The sequence below is a fragment of the Neoarius graeffei genome, chromosome 6, assembly GCF_027579695.1.
Source record: "Neoarius graeffei isolate fNeoGra1 chromosome 6, fNeoGra1.pri, whole genome shotgun sequence".
Classification (NCBI taxonomy): domain Eukaryota; kingdom Metazoa; phylum Chordata; class Actinopteri; order Siluriformes; family Ariidae; genus Neoarius; species Neoarius graeffei.
Genome location: NC_083574.1, coordinates 17,588,759 through 17,607,204, shown reverse-complemented (window position 1 = coordinate 17,607,204; position 18,446 = coordinate 17,588,759).

Below are 18,446 nucleotides of genomic sequence, written 5' to 3'. Positions count from 1 at the left end.
CTGTGATCGACGCATGGAGTTAAATTTCTTTCTATTAGGTGTAAGGTTACCATTTTGTCCCCCAGCTCTGCTGTTATTATGTGATGATTCTGCTATTCTGCTTCACTTACACAAGAAAATTGATTCTTATTGCAAGGCCATGAGCCAAGTACACACTTCTAGGAATATACTACAGTATACAGTTTTGTACTTTTCCATATGCAGTGTTCAACAGCTAAGCTGCACATTACAACCCCAACTATAATCGCACAAATAAGGTTAAATTCTAACACCAAAAATGTTCTTTGGTTTGTCCTTCTGGACAAATCCTGAAAGTTTTTTATGTATACTTGTGTTCAAAATAATAGCAGTCCAACATGACTAACCAGATCAATCACTGTTTTTGGTGGAAATTATATTACTACATGGCAAATAATTTACCAGTAGGTGTAGTACAGTGGTGCTTGAAAGTTTGTGAACCCTTTAGAATTTTCGATATTTCTGCATAAATATGACCTAAAACATCATCAGATTTTCACACAAGTCCTAAAAGTAGATATAGAGAACCCAGTTAAACAATTGAGACAAAAATATTATACTTGGTCATTTATTTATTGAGGAAAATGATCCAATATTACATATCTGTGAGTGGCAAAAGTATGTGAACCTTTGCTTTCAGTATCTGGTGTGAGCCCCTTGTGCAGCAATAACTGCAACTAAACATTTCCAGTAACTATTGATCAGTCCTGCACACTGGCTTGGAGGAATTTTAGCCCATTCCTCTGTACAGAACAGCTTCAACTCTGAGATGTTGGTGGGTTTCCTCACATGAATTCTCTCTGAAAACCTGAGAAACATGGGTCATTCCAGACATTGTTCAGAAGAACAGCGTGCTTTGATTAAAACGTTGATTGGAGAGGTAAAACATATACTGTAAAGAAGTGCAGAAAATGATGGGCTGCTCAGCTAAAATTATCTCCAGTGCTTTAAAATGGACAGCAAAGCCAGAGAGACGTGGAAGAAAACAGAAGACTACCATTCGAATGGATCGAAGAATAGCCAGAATGGCAAAGACTCAGCCCATGATCAGCTCCAGGGTGATCAAAGACGGTCTGAAGTTACCTGTGAGTACTGTGACAATTAGAAGATGCCTCTGTGAAGCTAATCTATCGGCAAGAAGCTCCCGCAAAGTTCCACTGTTAAAAAAAAGACGTGCTGAAGAGGATACAATTTGCCAAAGAACACATCGACTGGCCTAAAGAGAAATGGAAAAACATTTTGTGGACTGATGAAAGTAAAATTGTTCTTTTTGGGTCCAAGAGCCGCAGACAGTTTTTCAGACGACCCCCAAACACTGAATTCAAGCCACAGTACACTCTGAAGACAGTGAAGCATGGTGGTGCAAGCATCATGATATGGGGATGTTTCTCTTACTATGATGTTGGGCCCATTTATCACATACCAGGGATCATGGATCAGTTTGCATCAAAATACTTGAAGAGGTCATGTTGCCTTATGCTGAAGAGGAAATGCCCTTGAAATGGGTGTTTCAACAAGACAACGACCCCAAACACACCAGTAAGCGAGCAGCATCAGGGTTCAAGACCAACAAAATGAAAGTTATGGAGTGGCCAGCCCAATCCCCGGACCTTAATCCGATAGAAAACTTGTGGGGTGACATCAAAAATGCTGTTTCTGAGGCAAAACCAAGAAATGCAGAGGAATTGTGGAATGTTGTCAAATCATCCTGGGCTGGAATACCTGTTCACAGGTGCCAGAAGTTCTCAGAAACCGTGGTTATACAACTAAATATTAGTTTAGTGATTCACAGGAATACTAAATCCTTAAGATTTTTTTCAGTATATACGGTAAATATTTGGAGTTTGTAATGAAAAATGCAGACAATGCTATTTTTTTGAACAGCCCAATGTTCATTTTTCTTCATTTTCTGTAAAGTAATTAAAATATTGATACATTTTTCTTCATGTTTTGATGTAGAATATAATGTGCATTGTTCCCAATGCATGGAAATAAAAACTATTATAAGGATTTTGAGCTTTCCTCACGTTTTTAAACACACTGCTATTATTTTGAACACAACTGTAGATCCTTACAAAATTGGGTTTCCATATCAAAAAAAAAAGTTTGTTTTTTCATTTCATTCCACCTGAACTGATGATCACATCATCAGCTTTTCTTTGGCTAGTCAAACACAAGGTACACCACCACTCTTGCCAGAGCAGTTCGGGGTTAGGTGCCTTGCTCAAGGGCACTTCAGCCAGTCCTGCTGGTCCAGGGAATCAAACCAGTGCTGGTCCCAAAGCTCTTCTCTTCTCCATTAGGCCATGGCCTCTGTAGAACCCCTTAAGAAAAAAGCTATACCTCTTATAGGGTAGCCACACTAGAGGCGGAATGAGCCAGAATGCCATCGGAATGAAAATTCTTCGTATATTCCGGGATATTCGAAGTGCATTTTAAAAATTCTGACTGCATTCTGAGTGCATTCCAAACATTCAGGCCCATTCTTGTGGCCAGCTTGAATGCTCATGCTCAAAACATTCGAGGTGCATTTGAAGAGGAGAAATACCGAACGGCATTCGAAGTGAATTCTAACTGCATTCTGACTGCATTCTAAATATTCTTATGGCATTCCAACAGCATTCAAAACATTCTGATCGGGTTTGAGGGAAAAATCTAAATGGCAAGCAGTGTTGCCAGATTGGGCGGCTTCCCGCCCAACTGGGCGGTTTCACGTGCATTTTGGCGGGTTTTGAACATATTTTGGGCTGGAAAACGTCAGCAATATCTGGCAACACTGATGGCAAGCCACTTCAAATCCTGCCAGAATGTCCCGAACACGCCTCGAATGAGCCGGAATGCTGTTGGAATGAAAATTCTGCATATATTCCGGGATACTTACATTCTAAGTATTCGAGCTGCATTCTCTTTGAATTCTTAGACATTCGAAACATTCGGCGGCTATTCAGGTAGCGGTCTGACTGCATTTGAGGTGAACTCGTACAGCATTCGAGGCACCTTCCAACCAGACTTCGGGTGGTACTCGGGCAGCAATCGAACAGCACTCGTACGGCATTCAAAGTGCGTTCTTAATATTCTTACTGCATTCTAAAAGCATTCTAGGTATTCCTACTGTGTTCCAACTACATTTGAACTGCATTCGAAAGCTAATACACCCAGAATGTGCAAGAATCATTCAAGGCGGGTTCGAAGCGCATTCTAAGTATTCGAACGTTGGTCAGTTTGAAATTCCCGCCTGAATGTGGTACAAATTTTGAAAATTTTTCATTCCAGCTGGTTCTGCTTGATTCCTACTAATTCCGAATAAGTGTGACAGGGGCCTTAACAGACCAAAGAACCCTATTCAAAAGATATCCAGCAAATATTTCTGTTCTCAAAAAATTTTATCTAAGCATGTTTATGTAGTATTTTGTAAAACAGATATGATTTCTATACAGCCCATTTCCACATGTTTTTGCTGACTTCAAGCTTGAAATTATCTTATTCCATTATTACCTCGCCCGGGACGGAGTCCACCAGGGGGCAAGATATTGTTTTCACTGGGGTTTCTTTGTTTGCTTGTTTCTTTGTTTTCTTGTTAGTAATATTACGGGAAAACGGCTGGACCAATCTTCATGAAACTTTCAGGATAGATGGGCATTGGTCTCAAATAGAACCTCTAACATTTTGAGGGTCACCAAAAAGGTCAAAATCTTTTTTCTTTTTTTTTGCAATATCTTCCTTCATCATATTTACTTCAAACCAATTCCAAAATATTCAGCTGACAATTCAAATGTGTTGCTGACATCAAATTCAAAATGAGCATTTTTTTTTTCAAAAAACAATTAAATTTCAGTTTCATTTGATACTTTGTTTTTGTACTATTTTCAATGAATGATAGGGATTCCATGATTTGCAAATCTTCACATTCTGTTTTTATTTATGTTTTACACAGTGTCCCAACTTTTTTGGGGAATTGGAGTTGTATTTGCAATAAACACTGTAAAATAAAATGAATTAGGGTGTTCATTTACCCAACTTTAAGAAGGGTGTTTTTTTTCCCCCCACAACTGCAACAAAATAATCCCGACACTAATAATAAAAATACAATTTAGCCTGGGAGGCACGGTGGTGTAGTGGTTAGCGCTGTCGCCTCAGTTTCCTCTGGGTGCTCCGGTTTCCCCCACAGTCCAAAGACATGCAGGTTAGGTTAACTGGTGACTCTAAATTGACCGTAGGTGTGAGTGTGAATGGTTGTCTGTGTCTATGTGTCAGCCCTGCAATGACCTAGTGACTTGTCCAGGGTGTACCCTGCCTCTCGCCCGTAGTCAGCTGGGATAGGCTCCAGCTTGCCTGCGACCCTGTAGAAGGATAAAGGGGCTAGAGATAATGAGATGAATGAGATGAGCTCCATAGTCTACCATACAAGCTGGTTAATTCGGCCTATTCTTTTTTATTTTTCACAGTTGAACTGTAAGTATTGTGAATAAAACTGCACTTTTCTTTTTTCATGAGGCAAAAAGGTACAACCCCCCCCACACACACACACACAAAACAGAAATACCATGACTTTGAACTGAAACACTGTGTCAAGACAAGAGGATGTCTGCCTACAGTCTTCTCACATGACTGATCAATTCACAAAAGTCTTCAACCTCTGTCAAAAAAAAGCATGTCAATGAGAGCTTGATCCAGTATTTTTTTCCCTCTTTTTATTGATTGATTGAATTTGGATCATGATTAATTTAGTCTGAGATCTTTCCCAGCAACCTTTCTGTCTGTTTTCCAGTATCGGTCCATGAAGGTTCCTCGCCATAACCAGGCAAAGTTGTGCAAAGTCCTCTGATATGCGTAATTTTGGGGGGGTTTTTTTCCAGAAAGAAATTTCAGCTTTTAATCACGTCGAAAAGCTTGTGAACTTGTATCACATACAGTGCATGAAGGAACCTTTATTCTGTGGTTTGACGCTCATGCTCATCACAAGCCCGTATGTTTACATTTCCTCGTTAGGAACAGTAATCTCTTCATTAACCTTCAGGCCTATTTTTTTTAAGTTGTTGAACAGCAGATGTGCTGCAAGTGGCACCATAATTATATACGTCTAATTATATAGCTGCTACTCACATCAAAAAGGCTTTTTTTTTTTTTCCAGAGCTTTTAACACAATAGTCTCTTTCAGAAACTGGGTTATATATTCAATAGCACGTTTTTCCATTTGTATTTACTGTCCATCATACTGTATAATGGCTGTTATTTATTACTCTTTCTCAACTGTAACATTTCTCCTGTTCATTTCCAAATCTCATCATTTTAATGGATTAGGGTTTTCCCACTTCGTGCCAAAGAACAGCGCACAATTATGAAATATCTCTCTCTGCAGCCACATGTCTGAGCACAATCCATCCACACAGATCGATTCCCCAGTTTCCACCCGAGAGTCCTCTATTAATAGGCTCCACATCGTCTATTCATTAAAGGAGAGAAAGAGCGCTTTCATTCTTTGAACGGAGTGTAACCTCTGTGACCAAGACCTTTCAGATATCGACTGCAAATTATTCTACTTCGCATCCCATTGCATTTTCTTACATTACTGCACATAGCTCGATAGGCTACTCAACCATTTGTTAACATAAAACAGAAAGGCTTTGAGGCTACTATAATGTGTATGGGTGGAAGGTGTGTTCACGGTAGCGGATGGTTTTTAGCTGTGAAAATAATTTTTCTAGGTATGTGTTGGGGCAGGCGGCACGGTGGTGTAGTGGTTAGCACTGTCGCCTCACAGCAAGAAGGTCCTGGGTTCGAGCCCCAGGTCCGGCGAGGGCCTTTCTGTGTGGAGTTTGCATGTTCTCCCCGTGTCCGCGTGGGTTTCCTCCGGGTGCTCTGGTTTCCCCCACAGTCCAAAGACATGCAGGTTAGGTTAACTGGTGACTCTAAATTGACCGTAGGTGTGAGTGTGAATGGTTGTCTGTGTCTATGTGTCAGCCCTGTGATGACCTGGCGACTTGTCCAGGGTGTACCCCGCCTTTCGCCCGTAGTCAGCTGGGATAGGCTCCAGCTTGCCTGCGACCCTGTAGAAGGATAAAGCGGCTAGAGATAATGAGATGAGATGAGATGTGTTGGGGCGGCACGGTGGTGTAGTGGTTAGCGCTGTCGCCTCACAGCAAGAAGGTCCGGGTTCGAGCCCCGTGGCCAGCGAGGGCCTTTCTGTGTGGAGTTTGCATGTTCTCCCCGTGTCCGCGTGGGTTTCCTCCGGGTGCTCCGGTTTCCCCTACAGTCCAAAGACATGCGGGTGAGGTTAACTGGTGACTCTAAATTGACCGTAGGTGTGAATGTGAGTGTGAATGGTTGTCTGTGTCTATGTGTCAGCCCTGTGATGACCTGGTGACTTGTCCAGGGTGTACCCCGCCTTTCGCCCGTAGTCAGCTGGGATAGGCTCCAGCTTGCCTGCGACCCTGTAGAAGGATAAAGCGGCTAGAGATAATGAGATGAGATGAGATAATGAGATGAGATGAGGTATGTGTTGTGAACACAAATGGACACCAGTAAAATCCAGTATATTTATCCATCCATCCATCCATTATCTGTAGCCGCTTATCTTGTTCTACAGGGTTGCAGGCAAGCTGGAGCCTATCCCAGCTGACAATGGGTGAGAGGCGGGGTACACCCTGGACAAGTCGCCAGGTCATCGCAGGGCTGACACATACTGTGGAGACACACAACCATTCACACCTATGGTCAATTTAGAGCCACCAATTAGCCTAACCTGCATGTCTCTGGACTGTGGGGGAAACCGGAGCAAACCCACACAGACACGGGGAGAACATGCAAACTCCACACAGAAAGGCCCTCGTCGGCCGCTGGGCTCGAACCCAGAACCTTCTTGCTGTGAGGCAACAGTGCTAACCACTACACCACTGTGCCGCCCAATATACTATATATATATATATATTTTTTTTTTAATCTCATTAACATTATCTACCAATTGCATCTCTGGATTTTGTTAATATTCAGAGAGAACAGTTTGATAAGAAAAGCAGTTCTAGAAGAAATGATTTTAATGGAGTGGGTTTTTTTTAAATAGTTTAGGATTTTAACCTTCATAAAAAGTGGTTTTTTTTCTTTTTCTGGAATCTTCTTTGATTGAGAAACCCTCTATTGAAGGTTTTTACATACAACATTTAACACCTTCCTCAGAATACTGTACAAGCTAAAGAATCTAAAGTTTGCAGATTTTAGCCTTTTATTTGGTGTTTTTTTATTTGTCCACAAACACGTATAATGTTTTGTCTACACTTTAACACATGACACAGAATTTATTGAACAGCAAGTTTCTGAGAAAGAAGGCTGAATAAAATGACAAAATAATCAAGTTAATAGGTATGGCATGAAAAACAGGGTAGTTCTTCAGTAAAGGAATTAATTCACAGCAAAATGTGGTCACGTTTTTAGTTGCACTACTCAAGATAATGGTATTTAATAAAAATTCCACACTGTACGGGGTATCTTTTGACCCCCCCCCCCCCCCCCCCCCCCAAAAAAAGCAGAGAAAAATTGGCTATGTTTAATAAGAATCAGAATCAGAATTACTTTATTAATCCCCAGAGGGAAATTCAAATTTGCTACCAAGCTCCTGAATCAGAGAAGAAGTAAACTTGTCTAAAAATAGAAGATACAATCGTCTGAAAAAAGAATAAATAAAATAAAATTAATTTAGATAAGTTCAATAACTTAAGTAAAAGCAAAATGAAGTGATTTTATATACAATGATTCCTATATACACATATTGCACCTGAGTTAAGGATACAGTATACATGGTAAGACAGTGTACCACAGTTATACAGTGGCATTGTACAGCTTGACTGCAACAGGTAGGAATGATTTCCTGTTGATGATAGGATGGAATGATTTACTGAACATGCTCCTGTGGCTGATCAGCTTCTCATGAAGAGGGTGGGAAGGACAGTCTAATATTGTTTTTATTTTGGACAGTGTCCTCTTCCCCAACACCACTGTCAGAGAGTCCAGATCCACACCTATAATATCAGGCCCGGCGCCAGGAACAGTTTACTAAGGGGGCAATTAGAAATTGCAAGGGGGCAAATATTTTTCATATAGTGTGTAGTAGTGATGGCAGTCTGACAACGTGTTTCAAACAATTAACTGCGCCAACCACAAAACCACGGCCCCGAAGGTTGCTTTAGTACGGGAAAATCATGTGACATATTACCAGGGCAGTTGCGCTTTATCAACACCCGTGCCCACCTGTTAACCCTCCCCTCCAATTTTCTCACAGAAACGCGTTACAACCGGAAAGATGCCAAACATAAAACAACACACACAAACCTACAGGCAAGTCCTTTAAATTTAAAATACATACAAATAGCTCCGCGGCATGAAAACAAAACGTCAATGAAAGTCTAAGGTACTTGGCTCGGCGGCCAAAATCATAATTTAAAAAAATCAACAGACCCCGCGGCTGCACCAGTAATAGCCTTCCTGACTCGCACCGAGTCAACGCTAACCACTTAATCCGTGATCCCAGTTTAGGCGTGTAGGGGACAAAACACTCTGAAGTGATGAATTTTTACCCCCGCTGCATGGGGGGGTGACGTCAACGACACATATTTTTACGCTATTTGCGCACAAAGCGGACCATAAATGAACACATACACCAACATAAACGGAGATAAACTTAGCCTACAAAGAAAGAAAATGGATTCACAATATTGTGATTGAATTGGTTTAATTCGGTGGGGGAAAGACTACTCCCGTAAACTGACTGCATATTACAGGATATTGCAGAGACAGTGCACGATTGCAACGTAAGAATCATAACAACCAATCAGATTTGTTCTACTGTGCCAGTTTTAGTAGTGATTTATGTGAAATGTATTTTTGTGCAATGCGCAACCACTTAATATTTCGTATTTGAAAATGCAAATTATTAATACGTCTATAATACAATATATTTTCATAAGAAAACAATTAAGTGATCTGAGTCTCCGTTGAGGGGGCGGGGCTGTAGCCACGAGGGGGCGATGCCCCCTTTCGCCCCCCCATGGCGCCGTGCCTGTATAACATGGCCAGCCTTCCTGATGATCTTATTGAGTCTGTTAGTGTCCTTCACCCTCAAGCCGCTGCCCCAGCAGACGACAGCGTACAGGATGGCACTGGCCACCACAGACTCATAGAACATCCACAGCATTGTTCGGCAGATGTTGAAGGACCTCAGCCGTCTCAGAAAATAGAGACGGCTCTGGCCCCTTTTGTATATCATGTCCACATTTTTGGACCACTCCAGTTTATTATCCAAGTACACCCCCAGGTACTTATATTCCTCCACCACATCCACACTGACCCCTTGGATGTTAACAGGGTCATCAGAGCCCTGATTCTCTTCAGATCAACCACCAGTTCTTTTGTCTTTGTCACATTGAGCTGTAGGTGGTTCTTCCTGCTCCACGTGACAAAGTTGTCCACCACCATCCTGTACTTGCTCTCATCACCACCAGTAATACGTCCAACCACTGCAGAGTCATCAGAAAATTTCTGGAGGTGGCAGGTCTCCATGCAGTAGTTGAAATCAGTGGTGTATAGATTGAAAAGGAAAGGAGAAAAGACAGTCCCTTGTGGAGCCCCGGTGTTGCTGATCACTCTGTCCGACACACAGCACTGCAAGCGCAATCCAGAATCCACAATCCAGGACACCAGTGGGGCATCCACCTGCATCGCTGTCAACTTCTCACCCAACAGAGCCGGCCGGATAGTGTCAAAAGCACTGGAGAAATCAAAAAACATGATCCTCACAGTGCTGGCTGGCTTGTCCAGGTGGCCGTAGACTTTGTTGAGCAGGTAGATGATTGCGTCCTCTACTCCAAGACAAGGTGAACTGAAGGGGATCAAGAAGTGATTGGACCATAGGCCGGATCTGCTCCAGGATAAGTCTCTCAAGGGTCTTCATGATGTGTGACGTCAATGCCTTGGGCCTGTAGTCTTTGAGGTCACTGGGACGTGGCTTCTTCATTACAGGGATGAGGCATGACATCTTCCACAGCACGGGGACCCTCTGAAGACCCAGGCTCATGTTGAAGACATGCTGAAGTACTCCATTTAGCTGGAGGGCACAGGTCTTCAGGGCCCTGGGGCTAACACCATCCAGGCCTGCTGATTTTCCCACATGGAGTCTCTTCAGCTGTCTTCTCACTAATGATCAGTGTGGAGGTGACGGGTGGGGGAGGGATGAAGGTGTTTCTTGGGGGGGGTGCTCAGCCAGGGGGTCTGTTGAGAAGGTGTGAGCAAGGTCCTGAAATGGGGATGAGGTTGGGCAAGAAGAGGTGGGGGAAGGGAGAGAATGTGAAGTGTGTGGTTGTAGCCATCCCGCAGAAGAGAGGTGGTGGTGGGTTGGGGTCACACCATCGAATCTGTTGAAGTAAAGATTCAGCTCATTTGCCCTTCCCACATTCCAGGTGCTCCGGTTTCCCCCACAGTCCAAAGGCATGCAGGTTAGGTTAATTGGTGTCTCTAAATTGACCGTAGGAGTGAATGTGAGTGTGAATGGTTGTTTGTCTCTATGTGTCAGTCCTGTGATGATCTGATGACTTGACCAGGGTGTACTCTGCCTCTCACCCATCGTCAGCTGGGATAGGCTCCAACTTGCCCGCAACCCTGCACAGGATAAGTGGCTACAGATAATGGATGGATTTTAAACACAAATAAATCATATTCTGTCGTAAATTGTGTATTGTAGGATACGTTTTGGCCATGACCATTTCTCATAGGAGCTGGACGGATGGTACACTCCCATGGGCGACAACCGTAGCACTCGTTCCATGCCTACAAGTGACATGAATGAATGTAGGCTTACATAGCGCTGACGATTGAGACTCCTTAATGTTAATAAAATACTCCTTATACAAAACTTTGAGAAGGATAAAAAATGTGTTTTTTTTTATTATTAGGCTTTAATTCCCTGTCTGATACAAATCCCTGTAAATTAGCTGTTACTATAGAAACATACTATAGATAACATATCAGAGCTAGCATATTAATAATACGATGAACCTTACAGCCAGAAATTCTATTAGAGTTTCTGTTTTTAGAAAATTAATCAACATCTTTGGACCAATCATATTTAAGAGTTCAACAGCATGGCGATATGAGAGTAACTAAAATAGACAGTTGGACAGTTAGTTTCCTTAGTAAACATGCAATAGTTTGGCTCATAAACTAAACAAATGATTTGAAATAAATTGGTTTTTATGCTTCATTACTAATGGATGAACATGAGCAGGGAAGTTTAAGTTTATTAGCATTTATACAGCGCACATAATTGTACAATATATATACACACTATGGCACTTAACAAAATACCATCATTTGTTTCCCCAGTAAATTTTGGATAAAGTATATTTATGAAATGAATATGTACATAGAGTAACAGCCACAGAAAAAGCCACACTAATGCATCATAAAAACCTAATAAACACCAATGGTGGAAGCAGGCACATTAGACTTGTAGAAAAACTGGAAATAGAATATTAGCAATCAATGAAAGACCACATAATGTAGGCATATTTAATTAAGCCTACATTAGGTTAAGTTAATTTACAATGCTATTAGCATACACAATGTAACTACAAATCTCAGACAATATTTTAGAGGAAGCTTGACTTACAACTAGAGCATTATTAATTATCACTCATACATGTCATTTGGAGGGCGGCACGGTGGTGTAGTGGTTAGCGCTGTTGCCTCACAGCAAGAAGGTCCTGGGTTCGAGCCCCGGGGCCGGCAAGGGCCTTTCTGTGTGGAGTTTGCATGTTCTCCCCGTGTCCGCGTGGGTTTCCTCCGGGTGCTCCGGTTTCCCCCACAGTCCAAAGACATGCAGGTTAGGTTAACTGGTGACTCTAAATTGACCGTAGGTGTGAATGTGAGTGCGAATGGTTGTCTGTGTCTATGTGTCAGCCCTGTGATGACCTGGTGACTTGTCCAGGGTGCACCCCGCCTTTCGCCCGTAGTCAGCTGGGATAGGCTCCAGCTTGCCTGTGACCCTGTAGAAGGATAAAGCGGCTAGAGATAATGAGATGAGATGAGATGAGACATGTCATTTGGAGGGCGGCACGGTGGTGTAGTGGTTAGCGCTGTTGCCTCACAGCAAGAAGGTCCGGGTTTGAGCCCCATGGCCGATGAGGGCCTTTCTGTGCGGAGTTTGCATGTTCTCCCTGTGTCCATGTGGGTTTCCTCCGGGTGCTCCGGTTTCCCCCACAGTCCAAAGACATGCAGGTTAGGTTAACTGGTGACTCTAAATTGACCGTAGGTGTGAATGTGAGTGCGAATGGTTGTCTGTGTCTATGTGTCAGCCCTGTGATGACCTGGTGACTTGTCCAGGGTGCACCCCGCCTTTCGCCCGTAGTCAGCTGGGATAGGCTCCAGCTTGCCTGTGACCCTGTAGAAGGATAAAGCGGCTAGAGATAATGAGATGAGATGAGATGAGACATGTCATTTGGAGGGCGGCACGGTGGTGTAGTGGTTAGCGCTGTTGCCTCACAGCAAGAAGGTCCGGGTTTGAGCCCCATGGCCGATGAGGGCCTTTCTGTGCGGAGTTTGCATGTTCTCCCTGTGTCCATGTGGGTTTCCTCCGGGTGCTCCGGTTTCCCCCACAGTCCAAAGACATGCAGGTTAGGTTAACTGGTGACTCTAAATTGACCGTAGGTGTGAATGTGAGTGCGAATGGTTGTCTGTGTCTATGTGTCAGCCCTGTGATGACCTGGTGACTTGTCCAGGGTGCACCCCGCCTTTCGCCCGTAGTCAGCTGGGATAGGCTCCAGCTTGCCTGTGACCCTGTAGAACAGGATAAAGCGGCTATAGAGACATTTCATTTGGACACCCAAACCCCCACAACCCAGGAGCCCAAGGTTTTCATATTGGTGTCCATTATCCATAACCACTTATCCTGTGTAGGGTCGCAGGCAAGCTGGAGCCTATCCCAGCTGACTATGGGTGAGAGGTGGGGTACACCCTGGAGAAGTCACCAGATCATCATAGGGCTGAGATATAGAGACAAAACCATTCACACTCATGGTCAATTTAGAGCCACCAATTAGTCTAACCTGCATGTCTTTGGACTGTGGGGGAAACTGGAGCACCTGGAGGAAACCCATGCAGACATGGGGAGAACATGCAAACTCCACTGGGCTTGAACCCAGGTGACAGTGCTAACCGCTACACCATGCTGCCATCCATTATCCAGTATTGCCATATAATAAAGTCAAGTTTATTTATATAGCACTTTTAACAACAGACATTGGCGCAAAGCCGCTTTACAGAAAATGAAAGACTTTAAACATGTGCTAATTTTATCTCTAAGTTATCCCCAATGAGCAAGCCTGTGGCAAGGAAAAACTCCCTCAGATGACATGAGGAAGAAACCTTGAGAGGAACCAGACTCAAAAGGGAGCCAATCCTCATCTGGATGATAACAGATATCTTGATTATAAATAATTTGCTTCTATAACAGTGTTCTATATAGCCACAAAATACAACTGTGTAACCAGGAAATTTATTATAGTTTTAACATGAAGTCTGTTTTGTTGAAGTTATCAACTGTTCATTGATGGAAACTTGAGTGCAAAACTGTTCATGACAACTGCAGTCCTAAAACTATCATGGCAATTGTAGCCTCAGCCATCATACCAAAATTGTAAGTGTCCAGAGCCATCTTCCAAGTGCGTCTTTCGACTGTCCATATGGGCTGTCCTCCATAGGAGCAATGTGATGAGACTCCGGTTAGAAATAGGGCATCAGGATGGATCAGGCATGTCCAGGGAGCAAAAATCATCACTGGTGTCTCAGGATTGACATGTAACTTGACCGAGAGTGGGACAGACAGAGGGAATAGACCGGTGGGGCAACAGGTTGTTAGGTACACCCAATGTCACCTAATGAGTAAGAACAGTATACATTTTGCACTGAGTGTAAATACAACCATTTCATGTATCATGGGAAGCCATAGACTGAAGGTTGGAGAATCAGCTTTGGGACCAAAAGGCCACTGGTTCAATTCCCTTAAGCAAAGCACCTAACCCCAGGCTGCTCTGGGTATGTTATATGTTGCTCTGGATAAGATCATCTGCTAAATGCCATTAATGTTATGTCATGTAATATCTAGCTACAGTAAACAAGCACTCTTTACAACCATGGAATGAAGAAAACAATCCTAGAACAGACATCATGTCAAGCCTTGAGGAGGATGGGCTACAATAGTAGAAGGTCATATTAGATTCCATTCCTATCAGCCAAGAACAGGAATCTGATGCTACAGTGGGCAGAGGTACATCAAACTCGAACAAGAATCTTGATTTCCGCTGAGGCATGTAAATGGAAGGGTCAGAATTTGGAGTCAACAACATGAATTCATGGACCCATACTGTGTCAAAGACACAAGTTCAGGCTGGTGGTGGTGGTGTAATGGTGTGGGGAGTTAATAGCAATAAGCATTGTTTGAATGCCATCCATCCGTCCATCCATCATCCGTAACCACTTATCCTGTGCAGGGTTGTGGGCAAGCTGGAGCCTATACCAGCAGACTATGGGTGAGCGGCAGTGTACACCCTGGACAAGGCATGAGGTCATCACAGGACTGACACATAGAGACAAACAACCATTCACACTCACGGTCAATTTAGAGCCACCAATTAGCCTAATGTGCATGTCTTTGGACTGTGGGGGAAACCAGAGCACCCGGAGGAAACCCACGCAGACATGGGGAGAACATGCGAACTCCACACAGAAAGGCCCAAGTCAGCCACTGGGCTTGAACCCAGAACCTTCTTGCTGTGAGGTGACAATGCTAACCACTACACCACCGTGCAGCCATTGTTTGAATGCCACAGCCTATTGTTCAGCAGTATTGTCACTGACCATACATAACTTACTACCACTGCTCAGTGGGCATAACATGTTTCCAAGTAAGTTCCAATTTTGTGACCTCTATTTATTATCTTATGGCCATGATTAAATCATGTGTACCAATAACAACAACAACAACAATAATAATAATAATAATAATAATAATAATCAAAAGTTTGCTCAGCTACCACTGCAGGGGCCCATCAAGAGACAAGAGCCCACAAGGAGCCTCTGAGCAAGTGGGAAGGAGGATTAGTTTCACTGTCAAAATGTGAACTGCATACACTCCCAGATTTGCACAGACCTCTCTGGGGAATGGGAGTTCAGCAGTTGTAAGGCTTAAAGCAATCCTCTCTAATGCAGTCAAGTTGCCTACGCTTGCTGGCGGCCTTGCACAGCAGTGATGGAAACAGGACTGAAATCTGTAGTAGATTAGTTTGTTTGTTTGTTTACTCGTGGCAAAAAGCCTCCTTCATGAAGTGACGAGCAAAAAATTAACTCTTTGAGTTTGTTTCATAGGTTTAAAAAAATTCTGCTTACTCAGGCTGTATTCGGAGGGAAGAAGACATCAAGTCATGTTTGCATCTAATGTTCCATTCTGAGATTTTGAAAGTAGCGTGTCCTACATATTCCTATGCATCATCTTGGCGCAGCAGCCATCTTGTAAAAAATGGTGTCAGAAAAACACCAGGAGCGAGAGAGAGCAGCTTGTGGATCAATAAGATATTAATTAACAATTATTTGCTGAAGGCAAAGTGAATATTGGTGAATAATAACTGAGACGAAGTCAAGGTTATTATTCACCGATATTCATTGAGCCTGAGGCGGATAATTGTTTTAGTATAAATACACAGGTCGTTATTTAAAAAAAAATCTTTAAAAAAAAAATTTATTTCATACTTCAAAACCAGCATGAAAATGTAATATAGGTGTGGCACAGACTTGTGCCACTTCACTACACTGACTCACATAAAACACTTGGTTTTGAAATAGATAAAATAAATCACAATTCCACCTTACCTTTGAATAGTTTTAGACCAAACTTCATAGCATCTTTGGTGCTTTTAGGAACAGCATTTTCTTTCATAATTTGTAATTCTTCCTCACTTACGGTGACAAAGCAATTGGCCACCATTTTGCTGAGTCGCTCAAGGTGATTATCGAGAAATAGTCTGAATCTCTTAACCAGTCAGCATGTGTGATTTTCTATAATCACCTCCATATTTATACTAATGACTGTTAATCTTTTATTTTTTCACAAGAAATGGCTTGTCATAGAATATATGCTTTTATCCCCCTCTAGCATTTTTTTTAAATGAGTTTAGCAAAAATTAATGCATTTTTGTATCTTGATACATTCCTTGCAGCTTCTTCTTCAAGTGACAGATCGGAGTCTGATGTTGGCAAGCATGTTTTTGAAACCAGTTCTATCCCATGCCAGCCATCACAGGTCCACAGCTTTCATACCCAGTTTCCAATGCCAGACTCTGCAGAAGGTTCTGTCTTTGTCTTCCTTTGCTTTTTCTTCCCACCACTCTTCCTTCAATGCATATTTTTTTTCAATTGAGTTTTCTTTGACTATATGTCCAATGAACCTCAATTGTCTTTGGTGGATAGTTTGAATGAGGTTCCTTGTTTCGTTGACCAACTCCAGGAATGTAGCAAATGGAAGTGTGAGCTCAGAAATGTCCTGTAGGTGGTGATATAGGCTTATGACCGTATGGTTAAAAAGGATGTAACAGGGAAGTAGCGTATGTTCCTGTGGGCGGTATGATCCATGTAATGATGCCATCATATGTTCAGTAAAGTAGTTAAAAACTTTCTGCGTATCCTTTAGTGACAAAGATATCACATTTGGTGACAAGGATGGGATTGTAATGTGACTGAAGTAGTTTCATCAAGTCATCATATGACTTAGTACCCGGCTTATCTGGACTTAGCAAGTTCCTCATTAAACTGTATATCTGACTACCTACTGAGCTCAACAATATTGCCCGCTTCTTCCCTGCATCTGCAATCCCATTTGCCTCGAAAAAGTGGTCCAATCACAAGCATTTCATCATTTGTTCTGTTTTGATCCAGGATATTCTCTTCATTTTACAGTAAATCCACATCTCCATTGCTTCCAGGTGATTCACATCTTGTTTGCTCAGTGTCCACGACTCACATCCATAGGTCAAGGTGGACCATATGTCGCATTTCATGTCTTTTCTTTGTGTTCATTGATAGGTTTTTGTTTGTGAGAGTACTTGACATGTCTGTAAATGTCTTCTTTTTTGCTACTGTAATCAATTTTCTGATATCAGTGTTACATCTGCAGTCTTGGGTTAGGATGCTGCCAAGCTAGTTGAACTGTTCCACTTGTTGTATTTCTTCACCATCAAGAATGAGTTTGCATTTGGGGGATATTTTATCTTTGGAGAATACCATCATTTTTGTTTTCTTCTTGTTGATGTTCAGCCCTCTTTGTTCAAGTCAAGTCAAGTTTATTTGTATAGCACTTTTAACAAAAAACATTGTCACAAAGCAGCTTTACAGAATTTGAACGACTTAAAACATGAACTAATTTTATCCCTAATCTATCCCCAATGAGCAAGTCTGTGGCGACGGTGGCAAGGAAAAACTCCCTCAGACAACATGAGGAAGAAGCCTCGAGAGGAACCAGACTCAAAAGGGAACCCATCCTCATTTGGGCAACAACAGACAACATGACTATAATATTAACAGTTTTAACATGAAGTCAGTTTCGTTGATGTTATAACTCTTCATTGATGGAAACTTGAGTGCAAAACTGTTCATGACAACTGCAGTCCTAAAGTAACAGTTAGCAAGTCAGCTGTAGTCCTCAGCCATAAAAGCATTACTGTAAGAGTCCAGAGCGTCCTCCAGGTATGACTTTCAACTGTCCACATGGGTCCATCCTCCACAGGAGCGATGCGATGAGACTCCAACCAGACACAGGGCACCAGGATGGATTAGGCAGGTCCGAGGAGCAGAAGAGGTCAGCATCTCGATCTCAGGATTGACATGTAACTCAGAAGGACAGATTTTTTTTTTTTTTTGGGGGGGAGAGAGAGAGAGAGAACACAGGTTGTTAGGTATGCCCAATGTCACCTGAATAAGTAGGAACAGTATACATATTGCACTAAGTACAAGCAGGGACTCCAGCAACTAACTATGACAGCATAACTAAAAGGGGAGAGCCAGAAGGTAACACAGGCATGAGTAATATCACTTTGTTGACTTTCTTCTTTCAGAGTCTTTACAAGTTGTTCTAAATCTTCTCCACTTTTAGCTAAGAGTACTGTGTCATTGGCATATCTGATGTTTGGGAGATTTATGCCATTGATGGTGAAGAGTATCTGGTTTGTTTTGTTTTACTTTCCTCATAACTACTTCAGCATAAAGGGAGAACAAATCTGGTGATATTACACATCCTTGTCTCACACCTCTTTTGATTTGTGTCCATTCACTGAGTTCTCCATTAATTGATATTGTTTCCAGTATAGGTTTTTCAAAATTCTGATATCTTTTTCATCAAC